Genomic DNA, 21,975 nt, shown 5'->3' on the forward strand with positions numbered 1-21,975 from the left:
TGTGAAAGTCAGGTAATTGAAGGTGCTCAAGACCTGAGATAATTAAGAGTACAGGGAGAATTAAAAAAACAACAACCAAAATGATAAAGGAAAAGAAGGCAGCCAAAGAACTGACGTTTAAGAAGGTGCCTATCAGTTGTGGAATCACTGAACTAACTGTGTTATAAGAATGTAATGGATTACTATTGTAAGGTAAGAAATTACTAAAAGGATGGTTTAAAAGAAGCCTGGGAAGATTTGTATGAACTGAGGAAGACTAATATAAGTAGAACAATGTTGACATAAAGACAATTTTGAAGACTTAAGAACTTTGATTGATTCAATGACTAACCAGGATTCCAGAATGCTGGAATGATGATACTCACCTCCTCCACAAAGGTGATGGACTCAAGATGCAGAATAAGGCATACATTGCTGAACATAGACAAAGTGGGTTTTTTTTTTCTGCTTGAATAGGCATGTTTGTTACAAAAGTTTGGGTTTTCTTTTCAAATGAAAAAGAGGAGCAGCTGGGTAGCACAGTGGCTAGAAAGGCAGGCCTGGAGACAGGAAGTCCTGGGTTCAAATCTGATCTCAGACATATCCTAGTTGACCCAGTTGCCTAGTCCTTACCATTCTTCTGCCTTAGAATCGATAGTATCAATTTCAAGACAGAAGGTAAGGGTTGGTTGGTTTGTTTTTTTAATGGAGAATGATTGTGGGAGAAAAATAAATGCTGGTTAATTGAAAAGTAAAATGAAAAAAATTATAAAAAGGTAGCTCAGTGGATTAAGAGCTAGGTCTAAATACAGGAGGCCCTGTACTGTTCAAATCTGGACTCAGACACTTCCTAATTGTGTGATCCTGGGCAAGTCACTTAACCTTATTGCCTAGCCCTTACTACTCTTCTGCTTTGGAACCAAATGCAGAAAGTAAAGGGTTGTTTTTAAATCATAAAACGAAAAAGGAAACCAGTATCAAGGATACAGGGGCTTAATCTGATCTTAGAATTAGAAGGCACCCCATAGGTCATCTTTCCCAACTCATATCCAAAACATAAATCCTGTTCAATCATCTCTGACAAATGAGCACTTTGCTTGTTTGTTTCACCCCATATGGCTGACCTCACTAGTGACAGCAATCAAGTTAACTTGAATGTATGGGAGGAGAGGCAGAAAAGACAAAGATCAATCAAAAGCTCAGCACTCTAAAATCTAAAGAATGGATATGGAATGAAATCCCGATGTGAGAGGTTCTCATATGATTCAAGCTCTGAGACATCTCTCTTCTGATCCAAATCATAGCACTCCAATAATATAGAAAGCTGATTACAATGACACTTGTTAGTGTGCTAGATTAGGGTCATAGACATAGAGCTAGAAAGAATCTCAGGCATCACCTAGTCCAACCTCCAAATCTTATGGATGAGATACTGAGTCACAAGTTAGTCAAATTACTTTCTTAGGGTCACCCAGGTAATAAGGAAGACAGGCAAAATCCAAAATTAACTCCCTCTTGTCTGATTCCTTCAATTGTGTGCTTATCCTCCATTTTGTGAGCTAGGTCTTGCTTTGATATAAAGTATATGATAAAAGGAAACTGAGATGTTGATGTGATTCTGGGAACTTGGGTAATGGGTGCCCACTTTAAAATATTCACTGTATTTGCTGTCAAATTAATCTCTATTTTTTTCAACCCTTATCTTCTGTCTTAGAATCTAGATACTAAGTATCATGATGTGTCATCAATACTAATATATCATTATCAATTCTAAGGCAGAGGAACAGTAAGGCAATTGGAATTAAGTGACTTGTCTAGTGTCACATAGCTAGGAAGTATCCAAGATCAAATTTAAATCCAGGACCTCCACTCTACATTTCTATTGTTTTATCTTTCTCACCAACCTCTGGCCTCACAGAAATTTGCCACTACATTTTCCATCAAGTCAATCTCAATTTCAATATCGACTTGGCATTAGAAGTTAATAAAGTCAAGTACATCAAATCAGCCACTGTAAGTATTTACTCCCAACTTGTAAATCTTTAACCAACCAGCTGGTTGTTCCCTCTGTCAATCAATAAATATTTACTAAGCACCTATTATGTGCCAGGCACTGTGCTAAGCACTAGGTATACAAAGAAAGGCAAAAGATAGTCCCTGCTCTTGAAGAGGCTGAGACAACGTGAAAATAAATACATACAAACAAGATATAGAGGAGTCTTGAAAGAATCCCAGAAAGCCAGGTAAGTATAAGGAAGGAGAATATTTCAGGCATAGAGAATAGCTGGTGAAAATGCCTAGATTCTGGAGACAGAGTGTCTTGTGAAAGAAACAGGCACTTGGAGATGTGAGCCAGAAGGTCAGGAGAGAAGTTATAGCTATAAAAGAATGTCTGAGAACCATCAGCATTGAGACTGTGGTGGGATGTGAGACTCCCAAGAAACCCTGGAGACCTCTAATCCCTAAAGGATATGTGTTTAACAGTCTGGTCTCTGAGCTCAGGATATTGAAATGGCCAGAGAGAGCCCAGGTGCATTCAAGAGGCAGTTGTGTAAATACTAATGTCTGCAAAGAAGATCCATCCACCCATTTATGGTATGTCCTATACATTTATGATCTGAGCCCCCAACATAAATGTTTACCTTTGACTCATCCTTGCGATATGTTGACTCCTCACAATCATGAATAATCATTTACCTCACTGATATGTATCTATCTAATATCATGACTTCTCACCACAAATATATTACTGACAGTGGATACCATTTTCTCTCTACCATCAAGGCACCACATACAGAGGGATTATTGACAGATCATCAGTCAAACCTAAGAATCCATCTTATTTGCCCTCTCCTCACCTTCTCTAATTTCCCTTTTATCATGCAATCCCCTCTTTGTCTTGAAGGTATATAAAATCTTGATCCCCTGCCCCTTCCAGGATTCGGTTTTCCACCTTCACTCTGCCTCCAGCCATTCGACCTTTTCTCTTAATACATTTCTTTATTTTCCAAGATTTGTTTAAGCTTGGTAATTCCTTAGGTGAGCACTCTCTTGAACCAGATAAGGATGGTCCTCTCACAATAAGACGATAAACAAAACCATGAGAATTAATGGAAACACTAAGTAAAAAAATTAAGAGAAATAAGAGAAGAGGGCTTGAGGACAGAGCCCAGGGAATTCCCACCTCTAGGAGGTGGGACTTGGATGACTATCCAGGAAAAGAGATTAAGCTAAAAATAACACAAATGCAATGAATGGGAGAAATTGCTGAATAGATTATGATATTTGAATGTAATGGATTGTATTATGTTATTAGAAAGGACAAATAGTGGAAATCTAAAGAAAATAAGGGAAATTTATGAAGAGATGAAAAGACAACAAAAATAATACCACGATTGTTTAAAAAAAAGTCACAAAATCAAGAGAAAAAAGTTTCCAAGTAAAACAAATCCAAAAGGAACTTGAACTAAATATATATGCATATATATAATTTGCATATTGTTAAATAAATTGTAAACAATATGGAGTTTGTGGTTTTGCACATAATCTTTTTTATGTGCAATTTTATGAATTTCTTCCATGTCTTTTTGTTCCTCCTTTTCCATTTGGTCCATTCTACTTTTCATGGCACTCTTTTCTCTATTGGATTTTTGTCCCTCTTTTTCCAGTTGACCAATTTTACTTTTTAAGCTGTTGTTTCCTTTTTGCATTGCTTTCATTTCTTTCCCCCAATTTTCTTCAATCTGTCTCATTTGATTTTTAAATTTCTTTTTGTGTTCTTTCAGAATCCTTGTTTTGTTTTGTTTTTCAAGTTTTGCTTGTGGTTACTTGGATCTCACTATCCCCTGTTGGTTCTATGCTTTGCCCTTTGACCTCAGAGAAATTTTCAAGGGTTTAATGTTTCTTTTGCTGTTTGCTCATTTTTCCAGCCTTTTTTTGCCTGTGAACTGGGAATTCTGAAAGCAATTTGCTGATTCTGTCTCCACTGTTGGTTTCTAGGGATCAGCACTGTGAGCTATTTTGCCCTGGAGCTAAGTCTTCACCACCACAGAGCAGACTTGAAAGCTATGGACTTCCAGGCCCCACTGAGGGCTAGTCCAGGGCCTGAGACTTCAAGGGGGTAGATCTGAGGTGCCCTTATGTTGGTGTAGCCCACATCCTGGGACCCCAAAGTTAGCCTATGCCCAGTCGCAGAATCTGGCCCAGTGGGGTGGAGGGTTGGCCAGCACTCCAGCACTCCTCCATGTGCAGTTTTCTTCTGGTTCCCTCTTATCCCGTGAAAATCAACTCTCTCTCTCTCTCTCTCTCTCTCTCTCTCTCTCTCTCTCTCTCTCTCTCTATCTATCTATCTCCCTTCTCGCTCTCTCCCTACCTTTCAAGTTGTGTTCAGTGGGAGAGCCCCCTCACTCCATTTTTCTGTTGGATTTTGATTCCTGTGGTTTTGAGGAGCTTTATAAAAATTAGTTTGAAAGTTTTTCTGTCTTGGAATGAATACTTGAATAGATTCAAATAATAATAGACAAACAATAAGGGGTTTACAAAAAAAAGAACTGAGATGAGAAGTGAAGTCAGTTATTATAGATGGCTTTCTCAAGGAGTTTAGTCACAAAAGAGAGGAGAAATGTAGGACAACTGCTAGCAAGGATGGAAAGATTAATCAAAGTTTTTGAAGGTGGAAAAGACATGAGTTTATAATCAGTAAGGAAGCAGCAATAGACAGAAAGAGACTGAAGAAAAGTGATGGACTGGGGATGAGAGAGGGGACAATCTGTTGGGAGGAGAAGGGATGGAATTGGGATCACTTGTGCATACATATGGTTTTGCCTTGGCAAGGAGACAGGCTACTTTATGATTTGAGACAATGAAGAAGGAGATAAAGCAGAAGGCATCTGGGTAATATGAGATAAGGGGGAGGGGGAAATTTTTTTTTTAGATTTTTTTAGATTTTTATTATCCAAAGGGGCCTCAGAATGAGTTCTCTCAGGCCAATTTAGGAGAGTGGACAAATGCTAGGAGCTAAAGGAATGATGTTATTTCTTTTCCCCCAATGCCTTGCATAGACTAGGCTGGAGGTTTGTTGGTAGGTAAACTAAAACCAAAGAGCCCAATCTCTCCTTCTAGTCATTTACAATAGGAAGACAGAAAGGCAAGAAGAATTTATGTATGTGCCAAACATTGTACTAAGTATTGGAGATTCAAATACAAGCAAAAAGACAGTTCCTGTCCTAAAGGAGCTCACATTCTAGTAGTGGGAGACTGCACATAAAAAGGAGCTGAAAAGGGGAAGATGGAAGGTACCTACCTATGGGTTTGATGGCTAATTCCAAAAAGTCAGAAGCTGGAAGTGGAATGAAACATAGCTGACCTGGGCTTGTCACCAAAATGATGATTTCAGAAGGGAATGGGAGAAGGGATCCACATGGTAAAGAGAAGCTTCAGGGTGGTCCTAAATTTTTTCAGGGAGTTAAAGTTCAAAGTCGGAAACCCAATGGGATTAGTAAAACATAAGGAACTAACAGGTGACCACACTAAGGTCTTCCTGTTCACAGCAATTTCTTCAGAAAGGCTTGTGTCTAATGTTAATTCTGAACATGGCAAGTCTAGAATCTGATTTCCTCTCTCCTTAGGACAACTTAACCATGAACTTCCTTCCCAACAACACTGATGATAATGAGTAATTCTCTAAGAAAATGTGTTGGATTATTTACATTTTTCTAAAACAGAAGGAATGGGCTGAGGGAAAACTATACCCACTTCTGGTGATACTGCCTGCTGAAGATGGGGACAAAGGTTAAAAAACAAACAAAATGACTTTACTAGGAAAGCACAGGATGAATAAACAGCATCGAAGCAAATCAAATAATTAGTATTACCGTGGCAAAAAGAAGAAACAAGAGGAACACATCCCTTTCAGACTTTAGTAGATGATTATCAATTTCATGATTGATTCTTCTTCTGTATGCAACAATCTCATATTACAGAAGAGTTTCATGTTTCCCCCTGGGATTCCTTCATAAGCTTTAGGCAGCTCCAAAGTTGATAAACAACTATATTTTATCCCAACTTAGAATGAAATGGATAATGAAGTCTGACAACTACAATAAGAAAAAGCAAAGAAAAACTAAGTTCTTTTGATAAATCATATATTATAGAGAAAGATCATTTTAAGATTCAAGATCTTGAATTTTAAAAATAGGTATGTAATGATATATGTAATATATAATAATAGAGTATTTAAAAGTTTGTTAAACATTTTACAAATATTATCTCATTTGATCCTCACAATAACCCTGAGAGATGCATGCTATAATTATCCCCAATTTTGCATACTGGGAAACTGAGGCAAGTAGAGGTTAAATGACTTCCCCAGGATCACACAGCTAGTCAGGGTCTAAAGCCACATTTGAAATCAGGTCTATGTGTACAAACACATACATATGTACATATGTGTGTACATATGCGTATGTATATATACTAGCTGTCTCTATACCTATACATGATGTATATGCACATGTGTATGTATATAAATATTAATGTGTACATATAAATAAATATATATATGCACATATACCCTATTAACTTTATGCTGATTTACTAATATTATTCAGTATTATTCAGTGGGCATAAAGAATAAACAAAAACAAAAATTTTATCAATTTATCAGTTTTTCTGTCCCAGTCCTAAGTTATCTGTCACTAATTCTGAGCCAAATAGGAATACATATCTATGAAGCAGCTATGTGGCTTGGTGAATGCAGCACCAGGCCCATAGTCAGAAGGACCTGGGTTCAAATCTGACCTCAGACACCTTCTAGCTGTGTGACTCTGGGCAAGTCACTTAACTTCATTTGCCTAGTCCTTGCCCTCCTATCTTAGAGAGAGAAGATAAGTTAATTTTTTTTAACTAACATATTTTTGCTAAATAATATCACATTAGAAACTAAAACCAGAGCCTCAGAGTTGGAAGAAACCTTAGAAGTTATCAAGTTCTACTTTCCTATCAAGAAGTCATTTGGTCAATAAGTTTTTATTAAGTATATACTCTGTTCCCATCATAGAGCTACATAAAAGGAGAGAAAAAATCTCTTCCCTCAAGGAGCTTACAATCAGATGGAAAAGGCAACATGTAAATAACTAGACATATAGATTATGTACATTATATAGTAGAAGAAAGGATTAGAAGGGAAAGCATTAGCCATTGCAGGCATTAGAACAGATCTTCAGGAGAGGAGAGGATATCAGGTAAGTCTTGAAGGAAGCCAGGGAAATGAGAGGTGGAGGTGAGGAAGGAAAAGTGTTGCAGTTTTGGAAGACAGTCAAGGCACAGAGACAAAGAAAGGAGATGGAGAGTCCTGAGTGAGGAAGAAGTAGGCTATTGTAGCTGGAGAATAGAGGGAGTGGAGGGAAGTAAAGTCTAATATTAGAAAAGGAGGAATTGATCAGGTTGTATAGAATTTTAAATGCTCAATGGATGATTTTCCACTTGATCCTGAGGTAATAGGGAGCCATGTGAATTTTACTGGATAGTAGAATGAAATGGTCAGATTTGCACCTTAGGAAAATTTTGACTGGTAAAAATTAGTTTGACTGATACAGCCTAGCCCCTCAGCAAGCAAATATGTCAAAGCTAATAAATCCAGAGACTGGGCACTAATTATCATCTTTTCAGCCTTTTGCTGAATAGGTGCAATCAGGGTTATGTTCCCTACTTCCCTGCCCCTGATTCCTCAATCCTTATTAAGCAATTTAGAAAATCCCCTCCATTTTACTGGTTACAGATAATAGGATAACCTCTCATTAGTATCATTCTGGTTCTTTGTTTAAATGTCTATATATGTCTGAGCCTTGAGGAGCTCTGGGTTTTCAGCTAGAGGAAGAATACCTTCATCCCTACTATGTGCTATCCACTATGGGCAGGAAGGCCACCCAACGAGACTGTCCCTGCCAGCAACTATTCTCTCTTTTTTGCAAGTAACAATAAAGTGTGTTAAAACTCTCCATGTGTAGGCTGCTTCATTTCATCTGGACTCTCCAAAACTCAAAATCATTTGGTGGATGTGTTGGAAATGGAATGGATGGAGAGAGACATAAGGGAAAATTATAATAATGTAAGCAAGAGGGGATGAGTCTAAACTATGTTGATGACTGTGAGTTGAAGGGATGTCTCTATAAGATGTGAATGAAGAAATGATAAGTAAATGGACATATAGGATAGGTTATAGTGAGAAGTCAAGGATGAAATTGCAAGTCTGGATGATGGGAGAATGATGGTATTTTCAGTAGTAATAAGCAAGCCAGAAAGAAGGGAGGGTTTGATAGCAAAGATAATAAGTTTTGTTTTGGACATGTTGCATTTGAGATGTCTATAGGACATTAGTTCTGAGATGTCTGTGAAGCAATTTGGTGATTCAGGAGTGGAGCTCAAGAGAGAAATCAGCTTGCATGTATGGATGTGGGAATCATTTGCCTAGAGATGATAATTGAGCCCTTGAGATATGAATAGATGACTAAGTAAGATGATAGAGGGAAAAGAGAAGAGGAACCAAGACAAAATCTTGGGAGATGTAGGGAGTGGGTGGGAACCCAATATTGGAGGATTTGATAAGGATGATGATCTAGCAAATGAGACAGAGAAACCATCATATAAGTAGAAGAATTAGGAAAGAATAGGAATTTAAATAGCAGACAGGAATTCCTTCTATAGCATCCCTTAATAGATTTATAATATTTTACTTGAATATTTCCAGTGAAAAGCATTTCACTCACACAAGAGTCTATTCTACTTGGGGGCCCCTACATAGTAGAAAGTTTTCTTAAATGATCAAAAAAATCTGCTTCCTTGCAATAGCTATCCATTGGTGATAGCTCTTGCTTCTGGATCACAGAAATTTGAACAAAAGATGAATATTAAAAATCATACCAAAATAATAATAAGAGAATTGGATTAGGTACCTTTCACAACTATGGTGAGAGAAACAATTCTTTTTTTTTGGTTACTTTTTTTACTTGGGTGAATTTAAGTCACGTGTGTCTCTCTTTCTTTTTTAAAAAATTTAGTTCTTTTCTCCTATATTTTTCACCACTCTTCTCAATGACTGTTTATTGCCCATAGGATACAATATAAATTCTCTTGTCATGTATTTAAGCCCCCATCCCTGGCACCACCATGATTTGGTTCCAATCTAATGCGCCAGGCTTATTTTATAATGTTTATCTCCATTATACTTGGGGAAAGAATTCTTAACCAAAAAAGGGGCAAAGATGATCCAAAAAAAGAAGAGATGATTTTTATGTCATAGGATTGAAAAGCTTTCATTCTAACAAAATCATTGCAACCAGGATAAGAAGAGAAGTGGCTGGGAAAAGAATAAATCTTTATATCCAATTGAAGGCCAGTGTAATACTATAGATAAAGATACTGTAGACTGGGGTCAGTAAGAGCTAGGTTTAAATCATGCCTCAGACATATAACAGCTATATGTGTATCTAGACACATCACTTAGTCTCTCTGGGGCTCAGTTTCCTCATTTTAAAATGATTATTAGATCTATTTCCCAAGGAGATCAGTGAAAAAGGAAAAGAAGCTATATGTCCTAAGAATATTTAGAATAAATATTTAAATATAAATTACAAATATGCAAATATAAATAAACAAATAAACAAACAAACAAATAAATAAATAAACAAATAAATAAATAAGCAAACAAATAAATAAATAAATAAATAAATGAAGCTTTCTGTGTGGTGGCAAAGAACTGGAAATTGAGGGCATATCTATCAATTAGGGAATGGCTTAACAAGTTGTGGCATATGATTGTGATGGAATATCACTATGCAGTAAGAAATGATGAGCAGGTTAATTTTGGAAAAACATGGAAAGAACAAAATGAATAGTGAAACAAACTGAACCAAGAAAACATTATATACAACTACAGAACTAATGTTTGAAGAATAACTTGTGAATGTTAACTTGTAAAGAAAGAACTGACAAACAGAAATACAAAAGATGTAGTTTAAAAAGAAAAGAAAACTAGGGGGTTGGATTTCTTTATAAGGCCCTTTTCAGCTCTAAGTCCATAATGCCATAATCTCTTAGAATGATCTTATTTATCTTATTCCCAAGGTATATAGCAAGCTAACACAAACATATGACAGCAGGAGTAATCCCATAGTGGATAATCATCAAACAATATAAACAAAAAGGTCTCAAAAGAAGAATTCCCAATTATTAACAACCATATGAAAGATTTCTCCAAAGCCCTGAGAACAGAAATACAAACAACTCTGAGACTCCACTGTTCCACTGGCAAGGTTGACAAAGAAAGGGAAAAAATCAAGCAAAGAAGGAATGGGCACACATATATGAAAATATTTGTATAAATACTTTTTGTTGAAATAAAGAATTAAAAACAAAGTGGGGAATCAATTTAATTCAATAAACATTTATTAAGTATCTACTGTATTCTAGGCTTTGTGTTAAGCACCTGGGATATAGGTAAGAAAATGAAATATAATCTTTGATATTAAAGAGCTTACATTCTATCTAATGGGGGAAAACAATACACAAAGGAAGCTGAAAAAGCAGGGGAGATTATAGGGACCACAAGAAAGTATCCAGTGAGGAGGCATGATGCTCTATGGACTCAAAACCAAGTAGAGCCAAAGGTGGAAAAAGAGGAGTTCTTGAAAATTCTAAGCTGTCTAAACTGAGTTTATTGCTCTACCCTCTGGTCTTTCAATCAGAAAGGAGAAGCAACTGAGAGAGTTGAGGAATTATTGAATATTAAAAGCTGAGTCAATGTGCCTGTAGGGGGAGTGGAATGTGATTGTGGCAAAAGTTCCCTTTATGAGGTTCAAACATGTCTTTGGAGTGGATCAGAAAGGGAGCCTGGTCATTGCTTAAGTAAAACAAACACACACATAGGAACAAAAATACTCTGTTACTCACCTGCCAGCTTTAACTAACTGAGCATTGGGGATAGATGGCAGGTGAAAAGAATAAGAGCTAGGAAGAATCCAACTCTTCATCTATTGATGGTAAGAAGGGATTTTCTTTACTCCATCTAGTGTCTAGCAGCAGATATCCTCAAGAAGGAGGAACCATATCCAGTAATTAGACACTCAATTTATGAGAATTTGTGTCTGTATGCAATGTAGGTCTCTATTCTTTCTGGGCCTCAAATATGGAGAAATAGTCATCTGAGGAATAAAAGTTTCAAGAAATGTACCCCCTAATAGCATAGAAGAGGGAGGGGTATGGATTCAAGAGACTAACTGTGGCCATACAATGGGATGCAGGGAGAAAAGGACCTGGAACTGTGATTTGGGAGTTATGAAATATACCTTGTCAAATGAGTCCCCTCCAAGAATATCAATGGATTCTAAAAGTTTAAAACCAATCTTAAAACAATGTTTTTAGGAGAGTATGCCCCAAGTTTATGGGGATGTTTGTGTAGCTACTGTTTTTATCCTGCCATCTTTAAAATATACAATAAATGAACATGTATAATTTATTTTGTTAAATATTTCCCAATTGTATGTAAAAAATATTTAAAATTTAAAAATATTTGAGGTCCAAATTATCTCTCTCCTACCCCTTTCACTCCCCTCCTTTAAAAGGCAAGCAATTTTATATAGATTATACATGTGAAGTCATATGGAACATTTTCATATTAGCCATGTTGCTGAAGAAAATATAAACAAAAAACCTAAGAAATAAAAATAAAGTAAAAGAAAGTTTGCTTCAATCTGCATTCAGAGTTTATCAGTCCTCTCTCTGGTGATAGGTAGTATTTTTCATCAAAGGACCTTTGTAATTGTCTTGGATTGGTTTTGATCAGAGTAGCTAAGTCTTTCACAGTTGATCATCCTTACAATATTGCTGTTACTGTCTACAATGTCTTCTGTTTCCATTCATTTCATTTTACATGAGTTAATAAGTCTTCCCAGTTTTTCTGAAACTATTCTGTTTGTCATTTCTTATAGTATTTCATCACAGTCACATACCACAACTTGTTCAGCCATTCCCCAATGGATGGGTATCCCTTCAATTTCTAATCCTTTGCCAGCACAAAAAGAATTGCTAAAAATGGTTTTGTAGAAATAGTTTTTCCCTTTTCTTTGATTTCTTTGAGATATTGATCTAATAGTGATATTGCTCGGTCAAAGGGTATACACAGTTTTATAGCCTTTGGATGTAATTCCAAATTGCTCTCCAAAATGGTTGGACTAGTTCACAACTCTACCAACACTGCACTGGTGTCTCAATTTTTCCACATCCTGACTCCAGTGTTTGCTATTTTCCTTTTCTGTAATGTTAGCTAGTCTGATAGATGGGAGATATTTACTAACATGCTGTGTTATTTTTTTAATTCTTACCTTTTGTCTTAGAATACAATACTGTGTATTTGGTTCTAAGACAGAAGAGCAGTAAGGGCTAACAACTGGAGTTAAATGTGTGTGTGTAACAGCTGGAGTTAAATGACTAGCCCAGGGTCACACAGCTAGGAAGTGTCTGGGGCCAGATTTAAACCCAGGATCTCCCATCTCTAGGTCTGACTCTATCCACTGAGCCACCTTCCTTCTCCCTTTACCGTGTCATCTTAATGAAGGCCTTTGCTAAAACTTGGTATCTCCCACTGGGAATAGAAACACTAATCAGGGCTTGGGAGTTTTAATGTTAGTAATGAAAACCCTTAGACTACTAATAGAAACCAAAGTAGCAGCTACCCTCTAGGGACTCAACCTTTAAGTATATTTGCAATTTCTGGAGCATCCTGGGTTGGGAGGGAACACAAATAACTATAATATTTTCAAGGAAAATAACTTCCAAAAATTAATAACTTTGACTAGTAGAGTGATCAGTCATGACTCTAGAAGACTGATGATGAAACATGTCTCTTACCTCCTGGCACAAAAGTGATGGACCAGATGAACACGATATGTACTTCTAGACACAGTCAATGTATGAATTTATTATTTACTATGGCTGGTACAAGAGAACACCTTTTAATTTTGAGGGAAGGAAAGGGGAGAATAATGGGAGAACTAGATGAATAGTGAAAACAGTCAAAAAAAAGTCAGTGAAAATTTTTGAAAGGAAGATCCAAAAGGGCCATAAATAAGAGGGGTAGCTTTGTTTTGATTGCTTAAATTTAGTATGTACTTAATAAAACAATCTGTATATAATATAGATTCATACTTCCATATAAAATTCTTTGTTTTCTTCATGTATTGAAAAGTTCATGTTTGCTGATGTGTGTTTAAATTATTTGATAAATGCATGTAGACCTAAGTCGAGAACGGAAATCAAGATTAATCATCTGATTAAGAGAATCAAAACCTGATCTGTCCTCTTTATTTCTTAAGTCACTTTGAGAGACAGGCACTAACTGATTAATTAAATGAGCTATAGACAGACGGATAGATAAACAGACAGCTGAATGGATAGATACATAGACATATATAACTTTGGAAATCTTAAAGCAGTATTATAAAATGTTAGCTGTTGTTTACTGAAGAGTCCTTAGCCCCTGAGTCACACACACACACATACTCTAACCCAGACACCCAGGATCATAAGGAGAATTTTCCATGAGTAGGAAGAGGCTAGGCTCTATCAGGTGAATTAGCTTCTAATCAATGACTGAGGGCAGGGACTGAGCTCTTGGGTTTTGGATTACCTATAAGCAAAAGTAAGGGGCTGCCTGGTTTGGGAAAAATGTGTAGGCTGCAAGGAGATATACAAAGTGGTTTTTATATATTTAGTTTTACTAATTTTTTAGGTGGTGTGATTAAACGTTTGGATGCAATATACTTTTTTGAATGAACTCACTTGAAATTCAGAAGGGATGGGATAAAAGAAAAGGTTCTCCGAGTTGGTTGGAAGCACTGTGATCCTCACTAAACCTTTAAACTAACAAGGCAAGTGTTGCTTCCAAAAAGGGATGAGCTCAGGAAAGAGAGGCAAGCCATCTTGTTTGTGAGGCAGAGAACCTTTGTAGTTAGCCCCAGCTCATCCTTTGGTGTTTGCTGGGATCCAGAGTCACTGGAGATATTTGTCTGGCAGAACTTACTCATACTACTGAATGAGATAAGTACTAGTCATCAAGAAGAGACATATGACATCTCCAAGTGAGATCAGATTTGATTGCCTCATAATGTTAATAAAGGATATGTAAAAATACTGTGACCAGTGTATTTCATAGGTAAGGATCAGGTGAAATTAAATTTGCATAGTACTTCACTTTGTCAAACATAATTATCCTTATTTTGCATATGAGGAAATGGAAAGGTTAAATGATGTACTGATGTGGTGTTAGGTAAGTGAATAAGGATTAGATGTTTCAAAAGCTTTCATCTCATGTGATTTAAGACCTGGTCAGGTAAATGAATGCCTTGGATGCTTGACCTGTGCCTTTGATTCTTCTTTCAGCTCAAAGTAGAAGGAGGAGGAAGAGGAGGAAGAAGAGGAGAAAGAGGAGGAGGAGAAGGAATAAGAGGAGGAGGAGAAGGAGGAAGAGGAGGAGGAGAAGGAGTAGGAGGAAGAGGAGGAGGAGAAGGAGTAGGATGAAGAGGAGGAGGAGAAGGAGGAGAAGAAGGAGGAGGAGGAAGAGAAGGAGAAGAAGGAGGAGGAGGAGGAGGAGGAAGAGGAGAAGAAGAAGGAGAGGAGAGACAGAGAGAGAGACAGAGAGAGACAGACAGAGAGAGAGAGAAAACAGCTTTGTTAGTCAGGCTCTTGTACAATGCCACCCACAGGTCCCTCTCATTCCTTTCATCTCTCCACAATAAGTCCTTGAAGAGATGGTTACATCAGAAGCTTTATATTGATCTTTTATGCATCCAGCTAAGTGGTTGATAGCTTGCTTATTCAAATGCAGGAAAAAAAATTGAAGGTTTACAACATTCAGGACAGACAAATAANGAGGAGGAGAAGAAGGAGGAGAAGGAGGAGGAAGAGGAGGAGGAGAATGAGGAGAATGAGGAAGGGGAGGAGGAAGAGGAGGAGGAGGAAGAGAAGGAGAGGGCAGTTGGGTGGCTCAGTGGATTGAGAGCCAGGCCCAGAGATGGGAGGTCCTGGGTTCAAATCTGACCTCAGACACTTCCTAGCTATGTGACCCTGGGCAAGTCACTTAACACCCATTGCCTAGCCCTTACCACTCTTCTGCCTTAGAACCAATACGCAATATTGATTCTAAGACAGAAGGTAAGAGTTTTAAAGGAGAAATAGAAGTAGAAGCAGAAGAAGCAGAAGCAGAAGCAGAAGTGGAAACAGAAGAAGGAGGAGGAGGAGAAAGAGGAGGAAAAGGAGGAGGGAGGATCTAGACTCAAATCTGGCTTCAAATACTTTCTTGCTGTGTGATCCTGGGCAAGTCATTTAGTCCCATTATGTCTAGCCCTTGCCTTTCTGTCTGTTGTTACTAAGACAGAAAGTAAGGTTGTGTTTGTGTGGTTTTTTCCAAAAAGAAAAAAAGAGAAAGGTATTAGTTGTGGAAGTAATGAGAAGAGATAGGATGTGAGATATGTAGATGTATAAATTGTAAAACCTGCCAACTGATTGACTATGTAGGGGTGAGTTAGGAGAAAAATATAATGATCTCTTTTGGGGACATGTTGGGTTTGAGGTAACTACTGGATATATAGTTAGAAATATACAAAAGGCAAGAGTTAATTTAGGACTAGAGATTGGTCGAGAGAATGGGACCAGATGGACAGACAAACAAATAGATACACGCACATACAGACAACCTATTGTAACCTCCAAGGTCACCAAATAAGAATATTGAGAAAATTGGGGCAGCTAGGTGGCTCAATGGGTTGAGAGCCAGATCAAGAGTCAGGAGGACCTGGATCAAATCTGACATCGGACACTACCTAGCTGTGTGATCCTGGATAGATCATTGCCTAGCCCTTACTCCTCTTCTGACTTAGAACCAATAGACAAAATTTTCTAAAATGAAAGGTAAGGGTTTAAAAAAAAATAATATGGACAAATACAGAGAAGACTAAGGGGAAAGTCCTGGAGTGTAGTGAACAGGAACAGGAATGGCTTGGAGCTTCAATTAAATTCATTAGTTTCAATCATGCCTGAATCTTCATGGTCCGTTTTGGGAGTTTTCTTTGCAAAGATACTGGAGTAGCTTGCTATTTCCTTCTCCAGCTCACTTTACAGATGAGGAAACTGAGGCAAACAGGATTAAATGACTTACCCAGGCTCACAGAGCTAGTGTCTGAGGCTAGATTTGAACTCAGGTCTTTCTGACTCCAAGTCTGTTGCCCTACTTGCTGCACCATCTAGCTACTCTACAGTGACATAGAAAACATTTCAGCAAAGGGGAGAGAGTGGCCAAACGAGTGGAAGAAGAGCCAAAAAAACAGTGTCATGAAAATTCAGAGAGTAGAGAATATGTAGGAGAAAAAGGTCAATTAATCAAATAATAAATATTTAAGCACCTACTACATGCCAGTCACTGTGCTAAGTGTTGGGCATACAAAAAGAGTCAAAAAATCATCCTTTCACTTAGGGTGCTTACAATTTAGTTGGTGAGACAACATGCGAATTATATATATACATATATATATATATACACATATATATATACGCACACACGTCTAATACATACATAAAACAAGCTATATATGAGATAAATAAATAATTAAAAGAAATAGGCACTGGAATTAAGAGGGCATGGGGAAAGCTTTCAGTAAAAGAACAAATTTTAATTAGAATTTAATTAGAATTTAAAGGAAGCCAGGGATAGCAGGCAGAACAGAACAGAGAGAGCATTCTGGGCATGGACAATCAAAGAAAATGCCCAGAATTGAGAGATGAATTTGTTCATGACCAGGAGGTCAGTGTCACTAGATCAAAGAATATATATTGGAGAGTAAGGTGCAGAGAAATAGAAAGGTAGGAGGGGTATAGTTTATGAAGGATTTCAAATGCCAATCAAAGCATTTTGGATTTGCTCCTGAAGGTAATAGAGAGCCAGTGCATTTTACTGAGTATGTGAGAGGTGTGTGTGTGTGTGTGTGTGTGTGTGTGTGTGTGTGTGTGTGTGTGTGTGTGACATGGTCATAGCTGTACTTTAGGAAAACCACCTTAGTGGATGAATAGAGGATGGAGTGTAGTGGGGAGACACTAAAGGCAGACAGTCCTACTGGCAGGCTATTGCAATAATCAAGGTTGTGGGGTGATGAGGGCCTGTATTAGAGTGTCAGAGGAAAGAAGAGGGCATTGGAGAGATGCTGCAAAGGGGAAATGGCACTTAGTAGATGCTTTTTTTCTTCCTCTCTATCTATCAACTGACAAAGTAACTTCACTTCTCTGGGTATTTATTCCCTCATCTGGAAAATGAGAGTATTGGGTTAGACAATTTCTCTAATACCTTGAGACTCTAAATCTATTATCCTATGACCTGTATATGTGTGTGTTCTTAAAAATCAATTCACAACATTCATAAAATGCTTTCTTAAATTATGTAGAGATAGTAGAGAAAGGAGTAACAGAAGGCTTACTTCAATAATCCCCTCAAAAAACAACAGAAATTCTAAAAACAACAAAAAACCTTCAAAACTACCAGAAAACCTCAAGAGATTTTTAATTGCTAAAAGAGCTGACCAAACTAAAGAAAAACTCTAATACAGTGAAAAGAAATTATAATGGATTCAAAGCAAAGCCAATCTTGGAAATCATTAAAATTTTCTCGTGATACAATAAAATGGATAGTAAATACACTGAAGTAATTAAAGAAAGGAGCAGAATTAGCAAGTGAAAAAAATCATAAAAAGAAATAAAGCAGCATAGATTTCCAAGAACTAAGATGGTGAAGTAAAGAACACTCCCAGCCCATCTAAACCCATCTACAAACACACACATATGTATATACACACACACACACACATACACACACACACACACACAGAGACAGAGACAGAGACAGAGACAGAGACAGACAGAGAAAATAAATGCCTCAAAGCAAAGAAAAGCAGAAGTAAACCAGTTCAAAAGGATGAAAAGGGAGAGTAGACTAGCCCCTGCAACACTGAGAAACTGGCTGAGTAGGGACCAATCACCACATATGGCCCAGGAAAAAATACAGCCAGCACCAGCTTATACAAAATTTGGCAGGGAAAGATACTGATGGGCCCAGCTTACACAGCATGGCAGGGAAAGGTATCAGCAAGACTAACCCACCTGGCACAACTGGTAGGGGAAAATACAAGAGGATTGGGTATCAATCCATTTCCAGAGCCACAAGGGCAACTGAAACATGGAGACCAGAATCCAGCTAGACAAAACACCTGCAAGCATCCTTATAGCAAACCAGCCAAGTCACACAATACCCCCCAAGGACTCACTGTGGAACCCAAAGGCAGCAAGATAACTCCCAAATATGAGAGCAGACTACTCTTAAGGCTTGGAACAGTACTCCCTCTACACTAAGTGCAAAGCATAACTTCAATATATAGACAAGATAATGATAAAAAATAAAGAAAAAAAAAGAAAACTGGTAAGATAAGTGAAAAAAGATGAAAAACCTGACCTTAGTTTAGTGACAGGAAAGATCAGGTTTCAAATGTTAAAAAGGACAATAATGCCAAAGCAGAAACATATGAAGCTTCAAAGGCCAGATCAAAAGGGAGTAGTACCTTAAAAATAAAAATAAAAACAATTTCTGGAAGAACTTAAAATGAAGTTTAAAAATGAAACAAAATAAATATTAGAGATTTAACAGCTTGGAGAAAACATTTAATGAAGAAAACATCTCCCTAAAAACTAGAATTGGCCAAATTGAAGTAAAAAACAAAAACACTGAAGAAAACAACCCCCTCAGACTAAATTGGATCAAATGGGAAAGTAGGCTTTAAAACACACTGAAGAAAGCAACTCCTTACAGAACAGAATTGATCAAATGGAAAAAGAAACACAAAAGCTTAAGGAAGAAGATAACTTCCTAAAAATGAGAATTGGGCAAACAGAAGCAAAATACTTCATAAGAAATCAAGAAACAACAATTAAGGAACCTGAACACCATATTACAAGAAAACATTAGGGAAAACTTTCCTGATATCCTTGAACAAGAGGGGAAAACAGAAATTGAAAAAATCCACTCATCAACACCTGAAAGAGAGCCCCCCAAATAAAACATACCAGGACTTTTCAGCTAAATTCCAGACTCTTAGGCCAAGGAAGAAGTACTATAAGCAGCCATAAAGAAATGATTCAAATATTGTGGAACCACAGTCAGGATTATAAAGGATTTAGCAGCTTCTATTTTAAAGGCCTAATGGCATAGAATATTATATTCTGAAAGGCAGAGGATATAGGAAAACAACCAAAAAAATCAAATACCTTGCAAAATTAAGCATAATCTTCAAGGGGGGGAGCTTTATATTTAATGAAATAGATGGCTTCCAGTCATTCCTGACAAGTCTGGAGTTAAAAAGAAAATTCAAGGATCACACTTAATACTCCTGAGAAGTATAGAAAGGTAAACAGAAAACTGAAAATTTAAGGAACTCATTAATAAGGTACTGATTATATTCTTGCATGAAAAAATGATAATTAAGCTATTTAATATATCTATGATGCTAGAATTACTTAAGGCTCTTCAAAAATGTAAGATACTTAAGGTACTTAAGATACTTAAAAATTTTATCTCTATTAGGACAGAAAGAAAGAATGAAGTCAAATAGGATGGAATGATATTTAAAATAAGGAATGAAAAAAGGGCAAGAAAGAGGAATACATTGGAAAAAGAAAAAAGGAGAGACAGGAAGGGGTAAGTGATCTTAAAGATGAGGCACATAAGAATCAATAGTGCAAAAGAAGATGAGAAGTTGGCTGGCAAAGCATGAACATCACTCTCATCAGAATTATTTCAAAGTGAAAATAACATACACACAGTTACAGGGAACCTGGAGGAGGTCAAGGGAAAGAATAAGCAAAAGTGAAGGAGAGGAACAAGAAGTGGCAGTAGTCAGAAGCAAAACATCTGTGAACAATGAAAGGCTGAAAGAAGAAACAGAGGATAAATAGGGGAAATAAGGAGAGATACACATAGTAATCAAAATTATAAAAGTAAATGGGATGAGCTAACCAATAAAGCAGAAAAGGTTAACAGAATGGATTTAAAAAACAGACAACAATATTATGTCTACAAGAAACACATTTAAAGCAGGGAGGCACACAAAGTAAGGTCAGGAGCTGTTGCAAAATTTATCATGCTTCAGCTAAGTTAAAAAAAAAGTAGGAGTAACAATCATGATCTCAGACAAAGCAAAAGGTAAAAACTGATGATCATTAAAAAAGATAAGGAAGGAAATTACATCCTGATGAAAGGTATCATACCTAGACAAAGCACCCAAATTCCTAAAGGAGAAATTGCAAAAGTTACAGGAGAAAATAGACAATAAAAAATAACCAGTGGGGGACACCAACCTTTCCCTTTCAGAACTAGAGAAATCCAACCAAAAACAAACAAGAAAAATGTTATGAAGGTAAATAAACTTTAGAAAAGTTCAATATGGTAAACCTCTGGAGAAAACTGAATGGAAATAGAAAAGAATAGACCCTTTTCTCAGTGGTACTTGGCATGTTCACAAAAATAGACTATATGGTAGGGCCCAAAAACATTGCAACAAAATGTAGAAATGCAGAAATATTAAATGCATCATTTTCAGATCATAATTCAATAAAAATTACATTTGACACAGGGCAGCATAAAGACCAAAAATTATTTGGAAGCTAAATAATTGTACCCTAAAGGAATATTGGGTCAAAGAACAAATTATAGAAACAATCAATGATTTCATTACAGAGAATGACAGTGAGGAGATGACATACCAAAATTTATAGGATGCAGTCAAGGCTGTAGTTAGGGTGAAATTTATACCTCTAAGTGCTTGTGTCAATAGAAAGAGCAGATAAATGAATTGGACATACAACTAAGAAAATTAGAAAAAGAACAAATTTTAAATCTCCAATTAAACACCAAATTGGAAATCCTGAAAACCAAACAAGAGATTAATAAAATTGAAAGTAAGAACACCATCAAACCAATAAATGAGGCAAGGAGTTGGTTTATGAAAAACAAACAAACAATAAAATAGACGAACCACTGGTTAACTTGATTTAAAAAAAAGAAGAAAGAAGAAAATAAAATGACCAGAATCAAAAATGAAAATGAGAAATTCACAACCAATGAAAAGAAATTAAAACAATTATTAGGAATTACTTTGCTCACATACATGAAAATGAATCTGAGGATTTGAGTGAAATAAACTAATATTTAAAGAAATATAAATTACCCAAATTAACAGAAGAGGAAATATAATATTTAAACAATCCAATTTCAGAAAGAGAAATTGAACAAAGCATCAATGAATTCCCAAAGAAAAAATCCCCAGGGCCAGATAGATTCACAATCAAATTCTACCAAATATTCAAAGAACTACTAACTCCAATACAGTGTAAACTATTTGGAAAAACAAGTGAAGAAGAAATTAAAATTCCTTTTATCACACAAATATGGTGCTGATACCTAAACCAAGATGAAAAAACACAGAGAAATAAAACTATAGCTGAATCTCTCTAATTAATATTAATGCAAAAATCTTAAATAAAATACTAGCAAGGAGATTACATCAACATATCACAAGGATCACATACTATGACCAGGAGGGTTTTCTACCAGGAATTCAGAGATGGTTCAATATCAGGAAAACTGTTTACCATATATAATTGACCATACAAATCACAAAACAACAGAAACTATATGATTATATCAATAAGTGCAGGAAAAACCTTTGACAAAATATAACACCCACTCCTAATAAAGAACACAAAAAAGAGTTAAATAAATTAAGCTTTCCTTAAAAATGAAAAATTACATCTATCTTAAACCTTCAGCAAGCATTATATGTAATGGAGATAATCTGCAAGTTTTCCCATTAATATCAGAGGTGAAGCAAAGATGCCCATTATTGCCACTGC

The sequence above is a fragment of the Gracilinanus agilis genome, chromosome 3, assembly GCF_016433145.1.
Source record: "Gracilinanus agilis isolate LMUSP501 chromosome 3, AgileGrace, whole genome shotgun sequence".
NCBI lineage: Eukaryota > Metazoa > Chordata > Mammalia > Didelphimorphia > Didelphidae > Gracilinanus > Gracilinanus agilis.